This window comes from Takifugu flavidus, chromosome 7 (assembly GCF_003711565.1).
Source record: "Takifugu flavidus isolate HTHZ2018 chromosome 7, ASM371156v2, whole genome shotgun sequence".
In the NCBI taxonomy this organism is placed as follows: domain Eukaryota; kingdom Metazoa; phylum Chordata; class Actinopteri; order Tetraodontiformes; family Tetraodontidae; genus Takifugu; species Takifugu flavidus.
The window spans coordinates 9,998,917-10,023,336 of record NC_079526.1 but is presented as its reverse complement, the minus strand read 5'-3'; the positions used below and the strand labels follow the sequence as shown (position 1 = coordinate 10,023,336).

The 24,420-nt window shown below is 42.7% G+C and overlaps 1 protein-coding gene across 5 annotated transcripts in view; it reads left to right on the top strand.

The window, feature by feature from the left end:
- negr1 (neuronal growth regulator 1) overlaps nt 1–24,420 on the top strand; it is a 92,746-nt gene that overhangs the window by 2,262 nt on the left and 66,064 nt on the right. The window lies entirely within an intron of this gene.

The window sequence follows — 24,420 nt, the reverse complement described above, 5'->3', positions numbered from 1 at the left end:
GATGTTATCTGATTATGAGTTTGGAGCCTAAATACAGAATATTTAGTGGAAGATACACATCATAATGCCTATATTTTATGTCAACTGGGTATTAAAATCCATAGAATACTTGGAATCATTTGATTCGTTAATGGATTCCACACTAAAGCAACATTTTTGATACTACATCAATGCTTCCAATAGGGTTTTCTTGACAATTTCTGGGGCCCAGTTGATGCTAATAATGCATTTTAGCAAATACTGGATTTGGAGCTGCGTGCTACAGAAATACTGGAGGTGGCGACATGTCTATGTGGAAAGTTCTTGTTTTTTTAAAACTTTAACTAAATGTCAAAAATGTAGCTTTAAGCTAACAACAGTGGCCATATGAAGTGTCCGCTGATGAGGATTGTTTGTTTGGTGACAGCTAAGAGATACTTAACCCACTTTCTATGTTTGCTACCATGCCCAAAGGCCCCCCGTCAGAGACTTGCCCGCCCAACTGTCATGAAGAAGGGGGGATGAATAATTCCCTGGTGTCAATCTGGGTTGGCTGTGATCAGCGGCCTAAGCTTCGCCTCAATCCCGATGGTTTATTGGAGCAGAGATTATCTCAGTGCTATGAATCAGCTCGATAAACAAGTTGCCCGCCACCCCCGATGCTCTCTAGCACAGAGACGTTGCCTCGCTAACTGCCACATAAAATAAATAAATAGAGAAAACAACATGCTTTTATCGTCATGCTCTTCAAGCTAATTAATTAGCGATTGAATGTTTACCATCTGCTTCATTGGCCTTTTCCTCCCATTGAACTAGAGACGTTCTTCTGCTGGTTTGCTCACGTGTTCTTTTGGCATTAAGATCAAAAACGCCTCTCAAGTTGTGTCTTTGGACTTTTAGCATCATCGTCATCATCATCATTTTGGCCCAAATGCTGCTGCACCATGTCTCCATTTTCTGACACTTTCCTCCTCTTCCTTCCCTTTTCTCTGAACTTCAGATATCAGAGCATGAAGCATTTTTTTTGTCCTGAAAGCAACCTCTGGTCATTCAGTTTCCACGTCCGCCCAACTATTAGAGGCCAATTCTGCCGTGCCTCAGAGCTGATTGCTTGCAAAAGGAAAAAAAAAATCTGACCATCCTCCAACACTGACAAACCCAGAAGCATGCAATTAGTTGCCGACTCGGATTATGGACTAGTTCCCAAGAGGTGGCTCCCCTGTCAAATGCTTGTTCCCCCACCTCCTCAGTTCTTAGCCGCACTGCCGCTCTGACTCCATGTTGGACAGTGGGCCCATACCAATTAAATGATTTGCACTCTTTGAAGATAAGAACAGTCCACGCGCGAATCCTCACCTTTTCGTTTTTGGATTACCTCAAAGCTCTTCTGCCCCCGTGGAGCGGCATCACGGCATCCTACGTGATCGGACATATTTCTTTACATAAGCTTTTACGAGCTTGTGTAGATCAGGGATTGTTTAGAGGAGCCACCTGCTACCTTCTTCCCTTTATCCCCCAGTTTTAATGCCACTCGGATTCAGCCGAACGGAGCGTGACTCTGCCCGGTAAATGACTCATCCGGCTGTGAATATGAAGGGACAGCCAGATGAAATGCTGTCAGGGAAAAACACCGGATCGGTGGCCGCCTCTTCCGCGCAGATAAACAACAGTAATCAGAGCAAAGAGCTTGTGTCTATAAATTTAATCTGAGCATTCTAAAATCTTAACCATCTACTGCCCCCCCCCCCCCCCCCCCCCCCAGCCGCTGTGGCATTTGCGGTAAATCTATTTTCCTAATGAAACGTGTTAGACAAATGGCAACAGTGCATCAGACTGAGGCTACATGCTGCAAGCCTCCTCTTGTTTTTCCTTCATTTACTGTGACGGTAGGCCTTTGGCCGCCGCGGCCAAACCTCTTTGTCCTGTTCACTGTTACAAAATTGACCTGTCACTTCTTTCAAAGTTTAGTATTTGTATAAACGTGGAGTCCCTTCCTGGTGGCACCAGACTGGCTCAGCGAAATTCTCCCATATTCGACTGGAGTGGAGGCGTGTTTTCTGGCCTTAGCCGTGAAATAAACACCATGTATCATTTTCCTCAACACCCATTGCTACGGCTCTGAAAGGTCCTGACATTTCCCTTGGAGGCACTACTCTCTTTAAATGTTTCAGGTATTCCCAGCTCAGCACCGATACCCAAGGATGGGAACTAAGGGATATCAACTCAAATTCTACAGAGGGAAAATTTAAGGAGTTTGAACCGTGAAAGTAGCGTGGCAGAGCGAGACGGTGTAGTTGAACTCAACAAAGACTAACTGGAAGTAGTTCATTTCACCAAAATGCTCTAGTCTCTTTGACATGGACAAAATGAACGCTTTTTGGAAGGTGGCATGTACCATTTTTTGGGCTATTAACACTGCTGAGGTGTTAAAGCTACGTGTCAGGGTTTATAGTTCTTTTAGCAGCTACATTGATGGTGTAACATATTAAAGTACACTTGAACACAGCCAACCATTTCCAAATGGATTATAGTCGTCTGCCATTAAGCAAGCCAATCCATTGTTCTTTTAAAAATCAAGTGTTTCTGTTTGCAATATATTTCGATTAGCGCTGAATTGATTGAGTGCACTGGTAGATTAAAGCCTAAATGGAATGCTTTCTCAAGGTAAATCTTTGGGTGGCAAGCAGACACCGCGCAAGGTTTTAAAGCATCTTTCTTGTATTATTATAATTGCAACAATTGTTGAGGACTGGGAGAGCGAATTGGTGTGCAAAATGGGGCTTTTTAACAATTGGCAGCTGTTAGCATCCACTTAATTGCAATACTGTGGCATGAACGTCTTTCAGAATGTTATTTTATGGTGCGAGAAAGTGTACTGAGTAATAAATGGCTGCAGAAGTAATGAAGTGGCGTCGTCTCAGCAATTTCAACTCTCATCCACATCATGGGATTTTTGCAAAATGAACATCTTTGCTTTATATGAACCATGTTACAGGTCACTGCAAATGGGGTTTTAGGCTGATATCTAAACTTATCTCCATATCAGCTTTTTTTAAAAATAAAATAAAATAAGTTTCTTTTTTTGGTATAATTGTGCTTCAGATGCATATGATTTTATGTTTAATGCAGCTTGTGCTAAGTCTGCCTGCCGAGCGTCCGCATAATCCATTAAACACTGGCGCTGCTTGGCTTTGTCTTCCCTTGTCAACACAAATGATCCGTCATGAGCTGAACAAAGGCCTGCATCCAGGAACCCCCTCCCCTGGTCTGTCTCCAGGGAGGGACCCCAGTCCTGGTACACTGGCCCTTCATTTTGGTTATAATTGCGATCTTGAACCACAATTCAGCCCTTAATCCTGAACAGAAGTGTCTTGGGAGTCCAAATCAGGGACAAGGTGCTCCTCATAGCATAGGTCATAGGATCATAGCAGTTCTCAAACCGCTCCACAAAGACAAGATGGCAGCTGAAGGTTTTTATCTCTCATTGATTAATGATAACATATACTGTAGGTGTCGGGATAAATGGTGTTACTCTGCAGCACTTTTGTGCGTCACAATAGACTGCATTCATCCAGTCCTACAATGCTGGCAGCGACTTCAGAGGACGCCATCATTCATACACCAAACACGCAACATTGTGAGTTAAGTCTTACTCAAGGACGCGTTATCACATAGACAGAAAGGACTCGTCAAACTGTTCTTCTTTGGTTGTGCTTGCGCCCCTGCAAGCAGCAACGTTTAAGACATTTAAAAGTGTTTGTTATGAGCTTGAACTACAACAGTTCAGGTACTTGAATCTGCTCAGAAATGCCTTGAAAAGCAGATGGTGTTTAAAACAACCCCACTGGGAGAAAAGTGCCTTTTGTAAAGAAGCTATCAGTGTTTAGCCGATAAACATCGCGCAGAGCGTTCTTTTAAATCCCCTTCTGTGTTTGAACAATGTATGTTTTCTGTTGCAAATAAACCCGTCTGTCATCACGGACAGCTGAAATGACTTTTCCGCAGCCCTTCAAATTAAAATCTTTAATCACCCAGTTAGCATCTCCTTCTGTTTTGCTGTAATTGTTCCCGCTCCTCTGACATCATGATGTTATGTCATCCACCCGTCCTCGCTCCAGCTCGTCTCGGTGCCTCTCGAGTCAGCAGATTCTCAAAGAATAAAACAACAACAAAAAACTTGCTGACTTGAAGGTTTGAAGTCTTAGTAGTAGCAAAGCTTTGAAACAAAGAGTGCGAGCTGAGAGCCAGGAGTCTTTGTTTGCTGCGCTCAGCATGGAACAACACCTCAAACTTCAGTGAGATGTGACCATCTGTGCAGTCAACAGAAGCATGGACGCCAGGAGATGGACACTGTTGTCCCAGGTCCCCAGTTCATCCTAAAACTCGAGATGTTTCAGGATCTTCTCGTGCAGTTTGTACTTATTACCTCAGAAAGATGAACAGGCACTAGCGTAGCTCATTTTCAGCTTGTTCCTCTCAGTTGATGGGCTCGTGCTTTTGGACCTGAGCTACTGCAGGTGAGCACAAATTATAAATCTCATGTTGAAGCCAGCAAAAATGCAACCACTGTCCCTCTTCCAAACTAGCCTAAGCTAACCTTAGAGGTCTTTCAAACAAATTATCCAAATAAAGAAATATATGGTGAAGTTTTTGCAGTTTTATATTTGCCAACTGCCACCCTCAGCATCTCTCTCTCCCTCTTATCTGTGTCTGTGCATGTGTGTGTGTGTATGCTTTGTTAGTCTGAGGAGTAATGCTTTTATTTTGTAATAGAATTGCCACGCCACGCAGATGGATGGAAACACCAATTACGAGACAGTAGACTGGAACTTTTATAAGATCTGGAGCTCAATTTTACAACTCAGAACTGAAAACTGTCTAATTACTGAGTGTCAAGCGGAACTAATTTTGTGTCGTTTGAGATTTGAGCCGCTATTGTCACTTTTCGGCCTGGATTTGAATCGCATGAGCCAATTAAAACTCACATTGTTTCATTTAAAAGTCTCCTCAAGCAATCGTCGGTTGCAGGAGTTTGGCGATGAGAAGACATTAGCATGTTTTGCTTTTGTGATAATTAATTAGTAGTATTCTAATTTTGGACAGTGGGAGCTTTGGCCCCTGCTAAAATCCTTGAGGATTCCCTGAAACAATGCAGTAATATTCTGATATTGTATTAATCCTACACTCTAGAAGTCTGCGCTTAAACCACAAAATCAACTGATCAGTAAGACTGACACTCATTAGGAATCTAATTTTAGAGCCTGTTGGGATTCGAGTACACATAATGGGAGCATGATTCCTCCTCGCACCCTTGCTGCTCTCTCTTCTGCAGCTCTTTCTTTTTATGTGAAGCTGTAAATGAAGCTGTGATATTATAAGAAACTTTGTGATAGAGAAGCTGCTCCATAATTACTTCACTTTCTTTATAACAACATTGAAGCTTTCAGCACACGTGTTCACAGCCTCTGTCGGACATAAAGTAATAATTAAGACCGTATTGCACCCACAACTGCACACGGTAAACACAGTGATCACATGAACTATATCACCACAAAAGACCTCCGATGAAGTTCCTGGGTTCCCGAGACATACGGATGCAAAATCCAATAAATTTATGCTAATCTCGGGTCAGGAAGAGTGCGGGGACTAATCGCTAACCCAGATACCCTAGCTTTGGGGTTTTGCAGAGCTGCCGTCACTTGGCTTTGTCAAACATACAGTATGTGGTATAGTCTTGAAGAACAGAGCGATGCCTTTTACTTTCATAATGTTCGTCACATCGGTCAAGATTGCAAGCAAGCTCGATAAAACACTGGAATAAACCCTAGATGTCGTGTGATTTGTTGTCTGTAGTACCGTCAGCATGACAAACCAGTACGAAGAAGAAAAGAAAATTACAAAAGAACTCTTTACGTATTTTCTTCAAATCTGAAAAAAGGTAGTTAAGCCTAAGCGGGGTTTACTTGTTGGATGGGTTCCAGAGAATCGTTGATGACCCTGGTAATGTCAGTCGTTTATGTCACCGGAGCTCAGGTGTGACCCATGCTGGGGTCTTTTCTCCACAGCAACCATTATCTGAGTCATTAGGGTCAAATGGTGGAAGTGTGAATGGTGGTTGGGCCACCTGGGAAAGGATCTCGAGGCTGCACTGTAAGTGGTTGACAGTTAATGTGTTATATCGGCGCGTGTGTTTAATGTTGACCGTTATCTCTGTTAACGACTCACATTATCAGAGTCATCAACAACCCTCTGAATCACCTCTGTGATGCCAACATAGCCAGGGGCTAAAAAAAAGACTATTAGTCCAAGGAAAGACTTCCATTTAACAGGCTCAAAGTTTGAAACTACTGGATGGGAACCCACAAGAGCATTCTAGTTTTAGGGTTTAGTTTTAAATACATAACACTAATTATGTTAATTGTTCGTTCCTGACTGACAGACTGCAGGGTCGATGGAAAACCTACCCCAAGGCAGGGAATCTGCTTCAGCTGCAGAACACTGATCTCAGAGCAGTTGTCTTCAGTGGAAGCGTGCGAGATGTTTTTCTTCCATCAACAGCCATCCAGACACTTTGATTGTGACAGTATCAGGGCTTCTAACGGGGTCTTTTCACAGCGCAGTGAGGATAATCCTGTCATCTTTGTCTTGTTGGCCACCTCGGGGCTAGTCAAAAGAAAAGGAAAAGAGAGAGTTGTGCGCCGTATTGTTGGATATTGTCCTCAGAGCGGAACTCTACTGTCTGCCACCAAGGTGGAGCTACTGTGCTGTACAGATGGGAGCCTTGGCAGCCACAGCTTGACTGACTCAGATACTTTATCATGTCGGTGTTGGTACTGCTAGTCTGACCGCAACACCGATGCTGAAGGCACTTCTCAGACCCTTTTGTAATTTGACAACAAAGCCTGCTATGTTTCTGTCCTCCCCTCAACCTGGGAACCAGCGCACAATCATTCACCTTGAGGGAGAAGATACTGTTTGGTTTGAATCACGGAGAAGAAAAGATTACATCTGTTCATGTGATGGGAACACATTATGAAAAATAAGATCAAGAATGAAAAGTAAATACAGCGACAATATCTTCTCTCTTTGAAGGCTGCAGACAGAGTCTTAAATATAGCACCATCAAATCTCAGGCGGTACTCTAAATTAATTTTATGGGCATCAACAAAGGCTAAGCTCAGTTTATTGGCAACAGGGGTGAATTAAAAAATAATCAGTGATCTGGTGATGAATGCGTTCACGCTTAAAAGGTTCTTTGATGTGGTGAAAGTGATTAGAGGGGTTTTGTTCTTTATTTTTAAAGCCAGTATTCAATTGTAGCAAATGCCTCTGTCAGATAGTCTGCTCAAACCTTCTCAGAAATGTTGCTCCAAAGAAAGAGGTCACAGCTGAGGGAAGACCCTTGAATTGAGTTGGTTTTAGCAAACTCTTTGGGGAAGTTTGGAGGCTCAAGACTTCCAGTTTGATTTCCCAACTGTAAGATTTTACATTAATATGTGGTGTCTGAGCGCCTTTACACACTCACCTGCTTCATGACTCAGTGGCTAAAAGATCAAATAGAAAATGTTAGCTAAGTGTGCCGGTCTGTGCCCAGAACATTGTTATGGGGGGCCTATCGACCCATACACAGAACCAAGATGACAGCGTCACAGTAAATCAGGCTTTCTTGAAACTAATTCACTTCTTCCTCATATAAATTAAAATGTACATCCTGGCAGCAGCTGTGTATTTTTTGCCTACAGTAAAGAAAGCGGCATTATAAAATGAACCTCACTGAGCTCCTCCATATCAGCTTTTATTTTCTGGCACTGTGTGCTTCAGCTGTTGTTTGGTCTATTTCTCCCCCCCTCACAGTTAATAAAGGCGCTATACTGTATACAGCTGCATTAATAATTCATGCAAGTGTTGCTTTGTTGGGAGATTAAAAGCAGAATAAGAATAATCCAGGGTTTTAGAACCTGCTAATCACAAAGAGAGGCGATGCTAGCTGTACTTCAGAGGTGGACCTCAAATGTGCCTGCTCAGAAGTGTCACAGGAAATTAATTCAAAGTATCCTGTCCACATCTTCTCCACCTCCTCCTTGATCTGGGTTCCCAGGATTTTCTCCTGGATGTGCACTACGAATCCTCTCCAGGTTTACGCCACCACTAAGGAAGTGACAGGTCTTAATTATATAGTCAGGTGGCCCAGAGACACTTACGGCATTACTTTGGGATAAAAGCAGCACAAAAAGACAGAGAACAAGAGGGGGGATGGGGGGCGAGAGAGAGTGAAACAGAAAAGGGATTAAAAAATTCATAGGCTCTGCTGATAAAGCAGGGGAGATTGAGTTTGTGGTGGGCAAAATGACAGTAATAGGTCTCTCTGACTTGTTTCGACATTGTAATCAGATTTACCGGTGCATCGTGTATATTTATTCAGAAAGCTTTTTTTACATAATGCTCTTTGTATGCACCGATTGCACAGATCAGTCATGGCCCAGTGCACACCAATAATTCCTCAACCCGTGTGCCGAGCTTTTGTCCTTCACTGAAAGCCAGAGAACATCCAGCACACTGTTATTAGATGTGTTCCCAACCATATGTTGTGCAAGCTCGGTAATTGCATATGCCTGCAACTACAGGACTCCCTGGATGAATCCATGATCTGAACACGCTCAGCTGTTTAGCAACCCTATCCTAAAGGACGTCGGCCTTCTGTTTACTCTGCTCTAACCCCTCCGCAGCCCTAAAAGGGATTAATGATCTCGGAGTTGTCATTTCATCCATAGGCACGTAGGATAGTGCTGATGCATCCTTGAGCAAGGCGTTCCATCTACATTGTGACACTTAATATCAATCTCCATGAATGCATTATACGCATAACATAGCTTATTAAAGTCGCCCTCAATGGAGCCAGGATCAGCTAATGATGCAGGATTTTGATGGCACAAATCTGGGCAGTTTCAAGTGGCTTTTGTCTGGAGTCCTGTACATCACGCATTCTCTATTTGCACAAATCCTGAGGTACCCTTGTAGGAATGGATAAAAATCTGCCGCGTTCCCATGGTATTGTTGGGAAAATCCTTGGAAGAGTTAAACAGATTGGTCAGTCTTTAACCAGGACAGCAGAGCTGAAATATGTCTCTGAGTGGATGTTTTGCTTATAACCGGACCCCACATGCACCGGGCATGGAGTTTGCAGGGTTGCCCAATTAGTGCTGAAAAGTGCAGCAGCGCGTCAGCAGGCAGGCGCGTACCAGAGGAGGCTTGTCATCAATCATCACTCCTGCTCCAGGCTGGTTCCAGTGCTTCTCACTATCAGGCAGAAGGACGGAGGAGAGCAGAGAATGACGGTGGCCAGCGAATTCCACTCACAAAATGACCAAATTCACAAGCTGGCTTAGTTGCTGTTTACTGTATTTCTGGTGTTAAAATTGCTGTTGAATATGCGCTAATCAAAAGCATCAAACTGAGTTGATTGGCCAAAAGTGCTTTCATGTCAAAAATCAATGTTTGCTACGTTCTGAAATCGCACACAGACACAATAAGAAAGTTAACATTAAAGCAAAAAAGACCATTTTACTTCTTTTGTAAGCTCCAGGCAATGATGTGGTATTTTTGATTCTGTTTATGCTAACAAATAAACGCACAGGAGCAATACGCAGGACTGAGAACATTTCACTTTAATCCAGTGTTTCTCTCCTGCCTGACTGCAGGGAGAGGTACCACCACCACCGGATCCTCCCTCGCCATCTGCTCCCCAGCTGTATCCACTTTCCTTGTCACTGCATCTCTGATAGCTGATGTCGCTCCGTCTTCTATGTGCAGCTCTCAAGAGTGGGAGAGTTCTGTACTGGAACAGGACTGTTTGGAGGCTTTCAAGTGAAGAATGGTCGGCCGTTACAGCCGAAAGTTCTCAACGTCCCAGATTCACAGCAAATTCTCCTGGCAGTGGCTCCTGAACTTTAGATTTCAGTGATGGTGGATTGTTCTGTCCTTTGTGGAAGGTGATTAGGTAATTAAAAAAGGTATACTGAAATAATTAATTATAATAACACTGAGGAGATTAATTGGATTAATTACTTGTGTGCGAGACTGTCGGTGTGCGTCATTGTACATCCTGTCAGCTGACAAACAGCTAGCCAGTAAGATACTGGCGAGGACTCCTCTTCTTCTTGGGTTGAGCATGCGCCACCGTCTTTTTTATTGTCAAGGGGCAAGAAGCCAGTTAGTTCTGGCGCAGACATTTCATACTTATTACCATCTTCGATGACAGACGCTCTCCACTGTGCACAATATTTGGTGTACCTCCTACCACAAACAATTACGCATTTGCACTTCTTGCACAAATATTTGGTGTTCCTCAACTAGCCGTTGCTTGGAACTGTCCCCCCCCCCCCCCCTTCCCCACTTTAGCCATGACTACTTTATTCTTCTACTGACTCAGGCACAGTTCTGCCAGGATAATGCGAGAAATCTCCAAAACCACGGTTGCGAGAAAAACACGACATCGTTGGAAGAAATTTCTCTGGATTGATCTCAACATTGCTTCATATCAACGATGTTTTTCAAAAACATAATTGCTCACTTACAAGAGCTCTTTCGTCACCACGTTTTAGCAGCTTGCCTCATGAGAGGACAGTGAAAAATTGTGGAACCCCACCCACCCCACCCCCACCCCCCAGGGGAAAACAAAGAGTTCCAACCAATCAGAGGGCAGGATTGCGTTCGGGCTTCTGCAGCACTCGCATTTATTTGTTGTTTCAACAACTGTGAGGTCACATTGCCGATACAACGTTAAAGACGGGACCCTCTGTTTATGGTGGGTTGGAGGACATCACGGTGAGGATAGTTTGAGTAGTCGCTAATGAAGGCTTGGAAATATAAAGTTTTATTTAATGTACACATTTTTAAAAACAACTTCCTCTTGAATTAAAATGAAAGGCATCGCTCCCTTAATAACACAAAACGTTCATGCATAAAATGCTTAAATATAAACTCTCCTCGGGGAGGAGAAATATCGCAATTCAATGCAGGATGTTAGAGAGGCCACTCTCTCATGGAGCTCCGAGGGCCACGTGATAGAGAGAATCTGGCGAGTGCATTTGCAATTAGGGCTTAATTCAACCTCTGACAATATCCGCACACTCAAATCACTCATTTTGGACCGCAGGTTTCTGAAGCCAGTACGGCCCGTGGCTCGCTGTCTAGCCGTTTACCATCAGCATTATCCTGAAATGTGTAATTAAGTTTTCCAACTGAGCTATACTCCATCAATCACAAATTATACAAATTATCCGGGCGAAACGATCTCGCAGTTAATGTCCATATGGCATTGGGCGATGATTATTTCTCTTGCCGGCAGAGTTCTGAACAGTAAGTTCACCAGCGAGGACTCCTCTTGAATGCACAGTGAGACACCAGTGTCAGTTCTAAGAGCACTGTTCGAAAAGCATCTTCACAGCAGTGTGTGCTCCTCCAAAGTTATCAGAAGAAAAAGGTTTTGAGACAAAAAAAGAAAAAAAAAACGAGCCTGTGGGAGAGCGGAGCTGGGATCTACTGGTAATAACCTGTTCTTTTAAGCAACAGCTATGAAAGGCAGGCCTGACCTACATGCTGTAAGGCGGATTCTTCCCTCTCTTGTTAGTGTGTACTAGTGGGGGATTGAGGTCTCTTCTGTCAGGAGGTGATACGGAGAAGCTGCAGACTATCTTACCTGTGAGGAAAAAAGGGCCAAACAGCTCAAGTGTGTATCTTCATGTGTGGTTGCGTGGCATGTGTGTGTGTTGTGTGTGTCTGCAGGGGTTTGACTGGCAGCCCTATCTCCTACAACACCGCAGGGTTCTGTACATCATTAATAGCAAAAATGTACATTCTGCCACTTCCTCTGAGGGTTTTAGGGCAAAACCCTGCACCCTTTTCCCCGCTGCGTGCACACGTGTGTGTCTGTTATAAAGCCGACAAGCGAGGAGTCGCGACCAGCTTGTGGTCTCTGACCTGCGTTTGATTCATTGCCACTCCAGATGGATGACATGACTATCAGAGCCTGACCTTTAGGACGGGAAGGGGGGGGGTGTCCTATCTTTCTGTCAAGGTCAGTGGTTCCCAGGTTTATAACAGAGTGGTAAGTGAGCGGGCCTACTGAAACATGTCCTGCTTTCCGTGGGAGCATCCATCATATCCGGCGATGGAGGCTGCTCTCTTTCAATGTCAACAGGACTGGGCGTAAAAGTGATCACGGACGACGGTTTTCAAATGTTAGCCCAGCGAAAGACATATTGTTCCGGAAAGAGCGCCGCTGTTTTTCTTTTTGGAGTCACAAATATTTGTGTGCGTGTCTGCCAGTCAAAGCAGGCTCATTATTGGATGACTGGGGTTAATTTTGAAACCGGGAATTAGCCTGTTCCATTAGTCCCCAGAAAGTTGATAACAGATTGCTGGTTATAATACTGAAATAGACTCAACAGAAATGGGTATATATCCCGGCAGCAAGTCCCAAATCCACTTATTTCGCAGCCACATTGCAAAAAAGGGTAATTACAAAATTGTGGCACCAAAAGCAGTCAGAATCAGACGGCATTTAGTTATGGGGGTTTTTTTCTTCTCATTTTTCTCATTTTGTGTGACAGATGTGTCTGCGGAACGGGTCTTTGTGAGGTAACACAAAAACAATACATTTAGCAGTTTCGTAAATAGCTCTGGCTCACATGAAAATCATTCACTGCTTTTTAATGATTTTATGTGCTTGCTATAAGCTCATACTTACAATATTTTTTTTGCTAACTTGCTGTTTGCCTTTTCAGTTGATTGTCTGCCAGAAAAGCTGTTTTAACTTCCTGGAATCTCATTGGTCCGGACAATTACTGTCGATAATTCGACGTTTTTCTCAGACTTTCATTCTCGTGGCCTGCTGTGACCGAGCTTTCCATCCTTCCAACTGGCCATAATTTGCTTCTTCATTCTTTCTTTTCTAAAATTGGTCCTAATGCACTCTTGACATGGCCCAATAAGAGGAAGTGCAGTGTCTTTGATAGTGTTGGCAATATTCCATGCAGGTATGGGGAGAATGTGGAATCTCACACACGCTGAAGCCGTAACTTGAACTGAACAGAGCATCTCTGGAGATGAGTTGGCTATTTTTAGCCTACGTGTATTGAACGGAGTTGCAGCGTGTTGTGAGACAGGGAAGAGGAGGGATAAAGCACCTTGTCGACAGAGTCGGCGGTCACCGTGACTTCAAACCGACTGTCACTGGAAGGGTGTCTGTGCAGAATCCAGGCTCTCTTATGTAAGGTAACCAATCCCCAGAATGATGGGAGCCAAAGCATCCAGGGCTTCATTCAAGCGTGATAAACCGAGCTCCCTCTAAAAATAGATTCCATAAAGCCTCGATTTTTTTTTTTTTTTTTACAATTGGGATTAATTTCTTTCTGCTGTCTAGTACTTAACTGCTAAACAATAGAAAATGCCCTCTACACTGCCACCGCCCCAAAATGCACTGGCTAAATGTTGCATTTTGTGTGTTTGTCTGTGTATGTGTGTGTTACAGAATGAATACCTTACTTCGAAGTGTTCAAGACTTAATTTGAGGGCATAGCGTTCTCTCCCATCAAATACAGACCATGTCAGTGGAAAAACCCATTACATTTGCCTTAAGGCAACAATGTTCTCCTTAATGGGGTTATTCTGTCAACGTTTCGGCTACTTATGGCTAATTACATCATTGCATATACTGATAAAGGCAAGAAAACCACAGGTTAAAGGCTAAAGCTCCCACATCTTATCCCCCCAACTCACTGAAGCAAACAATTTAAGAGCTTAGCTTGCTTAAACTCTTATCATCCATTTTACATACCTCCCGCCCAGCGGCGGCACCTCTGAGCATCTCCAATCAGAGAATAATTTTGCTTTTGAATGTTTTATTAGAAACACTTGTTGTCCCTCGTGCAGAATCACTGTTCCATCCAATCCAGCTGAGTACAGTATTGTGTGTTTGAGAACGCTCCTCTGCCATTGGCTCATCTGAATGTGTGTGGTGTTGGTAATGAGCTGCCAGAGCTGATGAGGCATAATAATGGCGAAGGAAGGGATGAGATGGATTCTCTGCTGGGTGTTTTCTCTTTATGATTATTATCCCGGTTGCCAAGACAGCGAAGATCGTGGATGCCGCTGCGGTTTACACGGGCTTAATGAACCAGTTCACTTAGACATGCCTTCTCTTGTTATTCCCCATCACTACTGGCACATGAGGGGAAGAATGAGAACCAGCGTTTAATAGACTTTCGATACAAACACTTGATTGTTAATATGTTTTTCTATCCTTCTAGTGGCACTCTTAGACCCACGAGTTTGCTCCACCACGTTTCAGCAGCTTAATGCTATCGATTGGGCAGCTACACAGTGAAATAATGTTTGGGTGGGATGAATGATTATCTGCCTTTCTACCAAACCCATTTTTTACACTTACAACACTTATTATTGAATCTTATTGATCCCATACAGCACAGCTAGTAATTCTTGTGTTTGTGTGTTGTTGAACAAAGTATTTATTTGCCGGTGCTGCTTTTATTGTTTTATTAGAGGCCACGGCCATGTTGTTAAAGGCTCCATCAGCCATGTTTCCATGGAGGGAGGGGGCTGGTATGAAGGCCCAGATGAGATGAATATATGTAAATCCACAGGAGGTGGACTGAGACAGGCTGCAAGGGTGTAAAGAAGGAAGGTGTTCAAACTAACTTGCGATGGTTAATGACGTTGTTGAGTTGTGAAAAATAGCAGCGTGATCTCAGCCTAATTATAAACTCTCAAAAACGCACGCCGTGCGTGATTTTGTTTACATTTCAACTCAAACCAACAGGGAAGATCTGTATCGCAGGTTTGAACATGCAGAAAATCACCCGAGAAGAAACTCAAACTGAGCGGAACTGCAATAAATGTGCGACTCAATTACATCAACTGGGTGAGAGGCAGGAATACACCCCGGACTGCTCACTAGTCCACACACACCATCCACTCACACTTAAAAGTCCCCAATTAGCCTAATGATTATCTTTTTGACTGCAGAAAACCCACACTGATACTGGAAGACTTTGGTAATCCCATGATGCCAATGCTGTGGGGTGGTTCTGCTAACCACTGTAGCACTTTACCGCCTTTATTTTGGATTACTGGGCTGTTTTTGAAAAAAAATTACAGCCTCTCCTATAGGAATTAGATCGTTTTCCAGCCTGCTGACTTCTGCGTTAGTGAGCTAAGTGCAACCAGCCCTGAGCCTAGGTGGCAGGAGCTGTGCTAATGCTTCGGCAACCATGTTGGGCCCCTTGTTGCATGTAATCCGTGTGTACTGAAATGCTTAGACTCTTGGTTCCGTGGCTATTTTCTAATTTCCTCCTTTTGTCGACCCCTGCAAAATGCACCGCCACACCAATGTATTGTAATTACTGTAATCATATTTTGCTATTACTGATGGATTCCCACGCACACCTTACCAGCATCGCGGGAAGCTCAGAAGGAATATTTGCTTCGTCAATAAAATTACTCTGGACTTAAACCACTGTTATGAATTGGAGACCCTGTTTGCAGGATGCACCCTAAGCTGAACATAATCCTTTGCCAAATGGGCTGGCGATTAGCTTAACTAAGGACGTTCTGGTGCCTGCCAACATGCAGACTCTGCATTTTAAGCAAGCATTCACTGAATTTCTCTATCCGTTCAACCTTCTGCCACATCATCTCGTACAGGCAGACTAGCATGCACGTATGGTGCACAACCACACACATAGTTTTTTGAATAATACAATGCAAAGTTTGACACAATGCTGTAATCTTCCTTAGCATTATGAGCTCTGGTGCATTCTCTCATTATAATTATGGTGCAGATGTACCGCTGCAGGCATCATATACTCCAACGCCCCGTGCTCAAGCCTCACAGCTCTGTTATTAGTCTGGAGTTTTGGGGGTTTTCTAATGCATTTCGGTAAATGTGAAACACCAAAACAACTGCTGCGTGGCCTAGTTTTTTTTTTCTACACCTACATATGAAATCTGGTGAAGGGAATTGTGCATGTACAGCACTGACATGCATCGTACCATGGGGTCGAGGAAGGACTGTCACGAAAGCGAGCAAGTGAACACAAATAGGCCATGTTAAATATGACTATGCCCACTGGGGCCTCTCTTCTGCTCGATGTATTTATTCCAATATTTGCAGATGACTGAAAGCAGTTAAGTGTTGTGGCAATTGCTTATTTCCTTTTGTCAGGATGATGAATGCGGTCCCAACTATCGCTCTGCACAGGGGTTCCAATGTCCTATGACAATGAAGGATCGTCCATTTGTGCCGTGGATAGAGCACATCAAAAAAGGGTGTATAAAGCCCTGCGGGAAGAAATAACAAACAGTCCCTTGGTCTTGTTGTTGGCATTGTCACTCTCTCTCTTTTTTTTGCATAGAAATGAAAGAACCTGGCATTTCCTTGCATGCAGCTCAGTGAAAAGTTCTTCCACTTTCTTCCTGACACGACTGAAAAAAAAAGCAAGATCTTGCCTGATAATCAGCATCTGCAGTGAAGTTTCCCACGAGCCTAATGAGAAAGTTTTGGTGTAAAACAATTTCGAGAATCAGCAGTGATCCGCATGAGACCCAGAAGGCCGGCACTGCTCTAAACTCGTCTGAACAGTCTCGGGCGAACAGCTGACCGATGGCTCTTTCCCACGTCGAGCCTTGACCTGTCCCCCCGACTCCACTTCCTTTACTCTCCATGGCGCGCGGCCAAGCCTGACCTCACTTGGGCCATGAATAGTGTGGGTAAACTGTTTGTCAGTGGAACAGCCTCTCAGGCACACACCGGTGCACACAAACATCAAAGCATGAAAGAGATGGGCTGCAGGAACAAAGCAGAATTCGCCTCAGAATGACAAAGGTGATACCTGTGGTTATTTGTCTTTTATTTACAGAATACCTTCGAATATTACAGCAATTTCCGACTGCCATTGTAGACTGACAAGTAGGTCTGTGTGAATGAGGTAGCAAAGACTTTGGAAGCGGTTTGAGAAAGGTCGATTCGAAGGGTCGGATTAGGAGGACCTGCGCACAGATGGCCATGGGAGACAGATGTCCCCACTGAGCTGTTCTGGGTAGCCCCTGCCAACTCTGTAATGGCAACAGAAGTATGGCGAGCAAGCGGGCTACCTGAACGTGTGGGAGAATTTGCAAAAAACTCAGCAACGTCTCCAGAACTGCAGAAAAACAGTAACCACCTGAAGTTTTGTTTGAAGGTTTTACATCCATAGAATTATTGGCACAGAAATGTGGAAAAGGAAACAAAGGAGGTCTCCTTAAGCCAATCAAAAGCTTGAGGAGCGCACTTTAATATTTGCTGATCTTTTTTCCTGTAGTTTATTTAGGTGCATCTAAATTTTAACAGGTTCTTAGTTGGCCTTTGCTCCTTTGGTTTCAGGTCTGATTAAAATTTATTTTGAGCAACTGAGTGACTCAGTGGAAAAGCCAGGGACAGATCGAGCTGTTTTACCATTGGGTTATTAAAGCTGCATGGCAAAACATGTTTTCACATCGAGGGCTTTTGTTGGAGTGTTTGATTGCAAGATTACGAAGACATCTGTTGAAGAACTGAAAAAGAAAAACAAGTCTGAAAATTTGTTCAGATATGAATAAAAGAGGAAATTAAATTTCAGAGCCTGACTGAGGTTGTGGGTTGGATTTGCACTAATGTCCAACACCTGTGTCTGCTTTCTGCATCAAGCTTGGGATAGAAATGGATTTGTACGAATAATAACAACTATTTAACATTTTATGTTATCAATCAGTAGAGAAAATTCTAGAGTGATGTTTTGGGTGAAGTTGTTGTCAAATTAATAGTTCATATTGACATCTCTGATGAGCTTTAAGCTGTAATTAATGTTTTTTATGTTCATTTTTCATCTTTAATTAGAATGGATTTGTGTCCTTGTGAAATTTGAAAAGATCTGGTTAAGGAGTTAATCATTTTGGACTGGGGTCAAACTGAATATTCTGCATTAAAGATATGATATGATATTTTTCTCTCTTAATTAATTTTTCCTTTTAATGCAGCTATCCCCCCTTCTGGAAAGCAAAATACTCCCTGGATTTAACCAAACAAAGCAGCAACTTCCAGCTTGTTATCAAAGAAGCAAACTGAGAAATATTCTGTACTTCTTTTCAATGAATGGCTGCAGCCTTCAAGGAGTAAACACCCAGAACGCATTATTTACTTCACATTATATGGTATAGAAAATCAAATGCAGCATAATTAAAATAATCCCAGAACTCAGCCAATATTACAGCACCCTGAACTCCACGTGTGCATGTCTGGAGTGTGTCAACCACCCACTGCTTTTCCCAGTTTGATCCGCATGTCTTTAATACACAGCAGAAATACAGTCTTGCCTCATTTATATTCTTCTTCCAGCTATTGCACATAATCTCTCCTCCTTTCTTCCACTGGGAAGAAATTACACAGGCATGTATTCATGGTGAATGTCAAATTCCAGTCAGTCATTACAGCGCACAATTGGCACATTAATAAGAAATGCGATCTGTGAATGCGTCCGACTGTTTTTGGTGGATGGCGGGGGAACCTGGCTTTTGAAAGACAAGGTCATTTGATTTGGAAGGGGCATTGATGGTGGTCTGAACATTGCCCAGTAATCTCAAAAGACACGTGCTGCTGGTAAACTGCTCTAAATCAAAGACTCAAACTGGTAGCCAGACTGCCCACAGAGTGTCTTACTGGTGTTCATGCTCAGACAGCAGATTAACATGTTCTCATTACACAATTAAATTATTTTTTTTACCTTAGTGTTCAATTGTTTAAGGTAGTGAGACCTATTACTATATAAAGATACAGTTTGGTGGATTAATTGAAGAAACATTGAAAGTGACGACCAATCAACAGTTTAGAGGATTCGTTAAGTTACAGCCATTGTGTCTCAGTGTTGATGGTGGCATTACAGATTTGCAAATGAACAAGTTGACTTTTGCACCAGGACTTCATCCCTCATGATCCCTGTAGTAACATGGACACCTACATTGTGGTCAGAACTCGAACCAGAAACCCCCTGATACCTTCTGTCTGGTGGTTTGGATTAATAGACAGAAGTTGTCTGCTCGGGGTGGCTGGAGTTTACTGTGGGTGAGAGGCGGGGTACACCCTGGACTACCCATCCCATCTAAATAACTCAAAAGCTTAATTTTCAAGTATTGGAGAAATCCTACTGGAATTTCCTGGGGTTAGATAGCAGTGGATGCTTTCACAGTAGCATGCCAGTGTTATCTCATGTGTTTAACAGAGAGAGTTGCACTGACTGGTTAAATGCATGATCACCCGTTTGGTCGAGCTGCGTTTGGGACGTGACATTTAACAGCATCAGCATGCACGTCGGACTTGATGGTGAATGCATTACCCAGAGCTCATTCACATATTTATAAGGTAGGCCTGCCTGGGAGAAAATGCTTTCCCATCATGCCTCCGTGGAGTCTACCCTTCAACCTTCAGGGTACCATCTCCTCTATTCTGTCAGCTAATTTTAAGAATCTCCTTCATTTTCATTCTCTTGAAGGCAAAGTCTCTCAGTCAGTGTTCGCACTCTCATAAAAAGGCCGATGAAAGGAACCAGTAGCTGTGTATGTATGAAAAGATCCTCAGTGAGAGTTAGTCCCAGTGGCGTCGCCGTTCTCAACTTACGCTCCAGCTGTAGTGAAAGAAAACGGGAGCCCCTGGATACTGTCGATGCATTAGAGGGGAGTTTTTCCCTGCACAGCTTTGAGGCAGCCATCTGAGTAAAGGAAAATCAGCTGTCTATCATGGGTCACTTTGGGGAGGAGGGGGCAGGTGCAGTAAAAGACCCCAGGCTGGAGGCGACAGAGGGGAATGCTGTGGTGAGAGCAGAGTGGAGCAACATGTCGTCAGGGGTCTGACAATCGCTTTCTGCTCTTTCAGTCCGAGTCAACATCACTGGGAGATTAAAAAAACAGTCCGGAGGCTCGATCCCAGGTTACTATAATAAGAGTGTGAGAAGCGTCTGGGGTGTTGCTGTGTCTGTGAGGTGGCATTGGGGTGAGATTGGGTTTCAACATTGCCTCTGTTTGGATTTAAGATGGAATGTTTCAGATGTGTCCTAGCGGCCTGAGGCAGTGGGATTATTTTAGGGATTAGGAGTCTGCTGGTTTGTACCTCACTCACATCACAACTGTGCTGTTATTCTGCCTCATCCTCTGTGACAAACACACACTTGGCCAACCAGGGCATGGCACCTTTATTTGGATTTGGGTTACAAAAGAGCTATTGATCATTTGCTTTTCTTTCAGTCGGTAGTGTGGACTGAATTGAAGATTGTACAGATGCCACTGATGTCACACATTTGCCTTCATGTGTGGATGGGATGTTGTACTTGCCACATATTGAGTTTTAAATCACATATTCAACTAGTAAGTGATGTCAGTTTGGCTGCACTTTACTACTTCAAAGGACTGTTTGAGGATCAGGTCATGCTTTTAAGGCTGAGGTTAGAATTGGGTTTAGGTTAGGGTAGGGTAGTGGTTAGGGTTAGCCATTAAATTTAGGTGGTCACCCCAATAATACACCAGATGGGTTTACGTTGCCTGCGCTCCAGAAAGGGGAGCTGATGTGTTTCCAATTAAAGAAACACGTTTATTGTGTTTTGCTCTGTTCCTACTCCACCACAGTCCCAAAAATATGTATAGCTTCTATTTTTGCCAGATGGAGAAGCACAACACACAACCAGTCTTCCTGTCCTACACAAATAAAATGTCTAATACATTTTCAAAATAACACTCCCATGTTTAGGGTGGATCAGTTTTTAAATGCAGAAGCTTCAAAACATAATTGTATGAAAAAAAATGACCTTACTAAAGAATAGATGATGAAGCAATTTGGCATTTGAGTGAAAATAATGGAATTACCCATGGTAGAGTCAGCAAAATCCAAAAAAGAAGTACAGTGTGCTCGTCCTTTGGATGAGAACAAATAATAATAATCTCTTTTCACCTGATTTCAAGTGTGTGTGTTTTTTTTTAACTAAGAAAGTTTATTATGAACTTGATCAAAGTATGAAAGATGTAAATGAAGTTGCTCCAGAGTGACAGTTTGGAAAATGCCAGAAGTGTTTGTGGTGCATTCAAAGTCATTGGAAGCATTAGAGCTTGCCCAATGTCAGCAGTACTAGATCACTTTCCAGGAGCTGCCGTTAAATCTGTCATTCTGAAGGTGGGAGTGTTGTTTCTACTTCTACTGAGTCACTGCAAGGGGGTACTGTTGACATTTTTCTGCTCTAATCTATGGATTTGCTCATGCTTGCTGCATTAACATTACAATAGGTGGCTGGAGAACACATACCAGTCCAGTAGAAAGACAAAGTTATGTAAGGATCTGTTCTCTAGTAGTCCAGAATTCTGCCCCTAGCTTTGGCTGGACAGATGATGTAATGTTCAATCAGCAAAGTGAAGATGGATGGAAGGTATTTTTGGCATCAGACGCTATTCTGATTCTTTATAGTGCTTATATTTTATTGAAGTGTGTTCTGGTTCTTCTGAAAAAATGAAATGAAAATAAAAAGTGTATGCACATTTGAGACTGAGGCTCAGCTGCAAGGCGCCCTGTAGTCCATGTCCACCTGTGTAGCTCTGACATCCTGCAGCTTTCTCCCCAGACAGCCCTTTATTTTCCCCCATTACTAATTAAGCAACTCCTTTTTTTCAGTCTGAGACAAAACCTAATGGCAGAAAAGCAACCATTTAAAAAAAGAATACCTCTCGCTTGTCTTGTGTACGAGCTAGGAGGTGTAAGGGAAATGTTGGCAGGTGTAAAATCAGACAAGTTTCCTCCCACAGACTGAAAACATGGCATCTGTCCACTAGCTGTTGTTTTAAGAACCTGGACCAATTTCACCTTTAACAGAAGTAATGAGATTATACCACAAATCAAGTCAATTGCATTTTTAATGTGTGTGTGTGTGTGTGTGTGTGTGTTTTTAGATAGCCCTTCCTTTTAATCAAGATCTGTATTGTTGCATTTATTTAACACTAGTTGCAAATTCTTTATCAAAAAGTCAGCAGTTTAGTACAATTTAGCTCTGGAAATAGTAAATATGTATTTAAATGTATAAAATAGGATGTTCAAAGTGTCGGCAACATGTCGCTGACGTCTTATGGGCTAATCTTTTCATCCCGTTGTGAATGGGTTGAGGAGACGGGTGGGAGATGGCGGTTCATTAAATGTAGTAGAGGGATTAAAAATACAGCAGTCAGAATCGACTTTCTTTCTTTATTTTTGAGCAAGCGGGTTAAAAACTGGAACATAGTAAGATTACGCCGGGCGAGCACGGCTTAAAGTTTAAACATGCTCTGTGTTTGTTACATAACTGTTACATAACCTGAAATCTCAGAGGGCAGAGGGACACGTTCACAAGTGCGTTCATCTCTTCTGCCAGACGCATTCCGCATGTCAGCTGTTAGTCTGTGAAACCCTGAAACATGTTCCAAAAATGAGACGTGCCAAAACATTCCGACTTGTGAAACCCTGAAAACAGCTTTTAAAGCAGAATGATGGGAAAAAAGGGAAAAATAATATTTTTTCATCTTCTTTATGACAAGGCTAGATGAAGTTTGGCTAAATTGATCTGCAGTTCACAATTTTTTGGTCATTCAAACGTGGACCACAAACCGCAGCTCATTACACATTTAGCTTATTTAATTTTTTCGATTTATTTTTTTTTTTTTTCAATTGATATCCACAGATCTAAATAAAGAAAAGGCTTTAATGAGGCTGTTTTCTGATCCATCAGAGTCATGGCTGAATAAAATATTAATTAGTATATTTTGAAGGTGTCTAAGCTGCTTCTGAGAGGCTGCACAAAGGTCTGTGGGATAATTACTCCGTGTTACCCAAGTAAAGTTGGGTGTTATTAGCTCAGCTACGCCTGACTGAGAATGTGCCGAAGAAAGACCGACCTGGTGTTTAGCTCGTTGTGTTCCAGCAAGTCGCTCTCCCAGTTTCCAGAGATTTTCAGTTCTAAAATTTGAAAACAATCTTGAAATCGCCTGATTATAAAGGGAGCACAGAAGGGCCACACTGACTTTTACAACAAATGAAGGTCACAAAACGGCCGATTCCTATGCTCTTAATTAGATGAATGAAAGATCAACCTCCAAAAAAGAGGAAGATTCACACTGGCGTGGATATGAAATTTTATATGTGCTCTAAATCTGACCTGACCATCCTCAGCTGAGTCTGATATCATCTCAGAGCTGTGCGGAATATGTCAATAATATCAAGAAATATTAATATTTCTGTCTGTATTTCCAGCACCATTATTACTCTTACTACCCACTATTATTATTATTAATGTGAAAAATCTAAAAAACATAATTAAGAATATGGGAGCGGAAACAGCCCCCTGTTGCGGTGTGGGTTGGGGGGGTTCAGGCCCTGGGTGTTTGTAAAGTATCTAGAGACAATTTTAATTGTTACAGACACTGTGCAAATAAAACTGAACTGAATTGCATTGAATCAGTTCCGATTTAGAAATTATCGCAAAAGTAAAATGGAGGCACTTTACCGACACCCAAGAGACGAGATTTTAAAAGAATGACCGAGCTTGTGCCCAAAACACCCTTCAACAGAAAAACATGTGCAAAGTGCAAAATTGCACCTTATTCATATTGAAGAAATATCCCGTTTGCGAAAAACTGTGATGGAAACCCAGTTAGTCTACGCAACTCCGGAGGCACCGCTGGACAGAGGACACCTCAGGATTTAGAAAAGGGCTTTGATGCCGTATCACAGTGAGATAACAACAGCAATCATTTGTGAGGAGGCAAAGACATTCAGCAGAGATACTGCCAAAAAGCAGGCAACGCTCATCAAAGAGCCAATCAGAATAGAGAGAAATAAAACGCCACGTGAAGACTGTGATTGTCGGATGTGTCCTTCAGCCAAACTTCAGGGACATTGAAAATATGTTGAACTGCGTTTGTTCAAGCTGATGTGTTGAGCTTCAAACAGAGTTTTGTAAAGCTCGCACCTAATTCAATTACCAGCGAACAAGAAGCCGAGAAGTTTGTTGTTTTCATCCCTTTACTCTTCCGAATATATTTAATTAAAGGGACATTCTGAGCAATCGTTTTAATCATCTATTAAAGGATATGGTGATGTACGAGCAGGGAGTTGTTGACACATTTCATCATTAGCTTAACGTCTGTGATCATTACGGCTGGTTGGGTACAAATCACGTTATGAGACGGAGAGCATTTGTCAACGTAGCTTTTATTTATGGTTGTTTAACCATCAATCCAAGAATAGATCAATGGGATTTATTTGTTGTTTTGAAACTGGCCTCGAGCCTTTCTCATTATATTAAGCCTAAGTCATTTTTGTCGTTGTCACCTGCCGGATAAACTGCA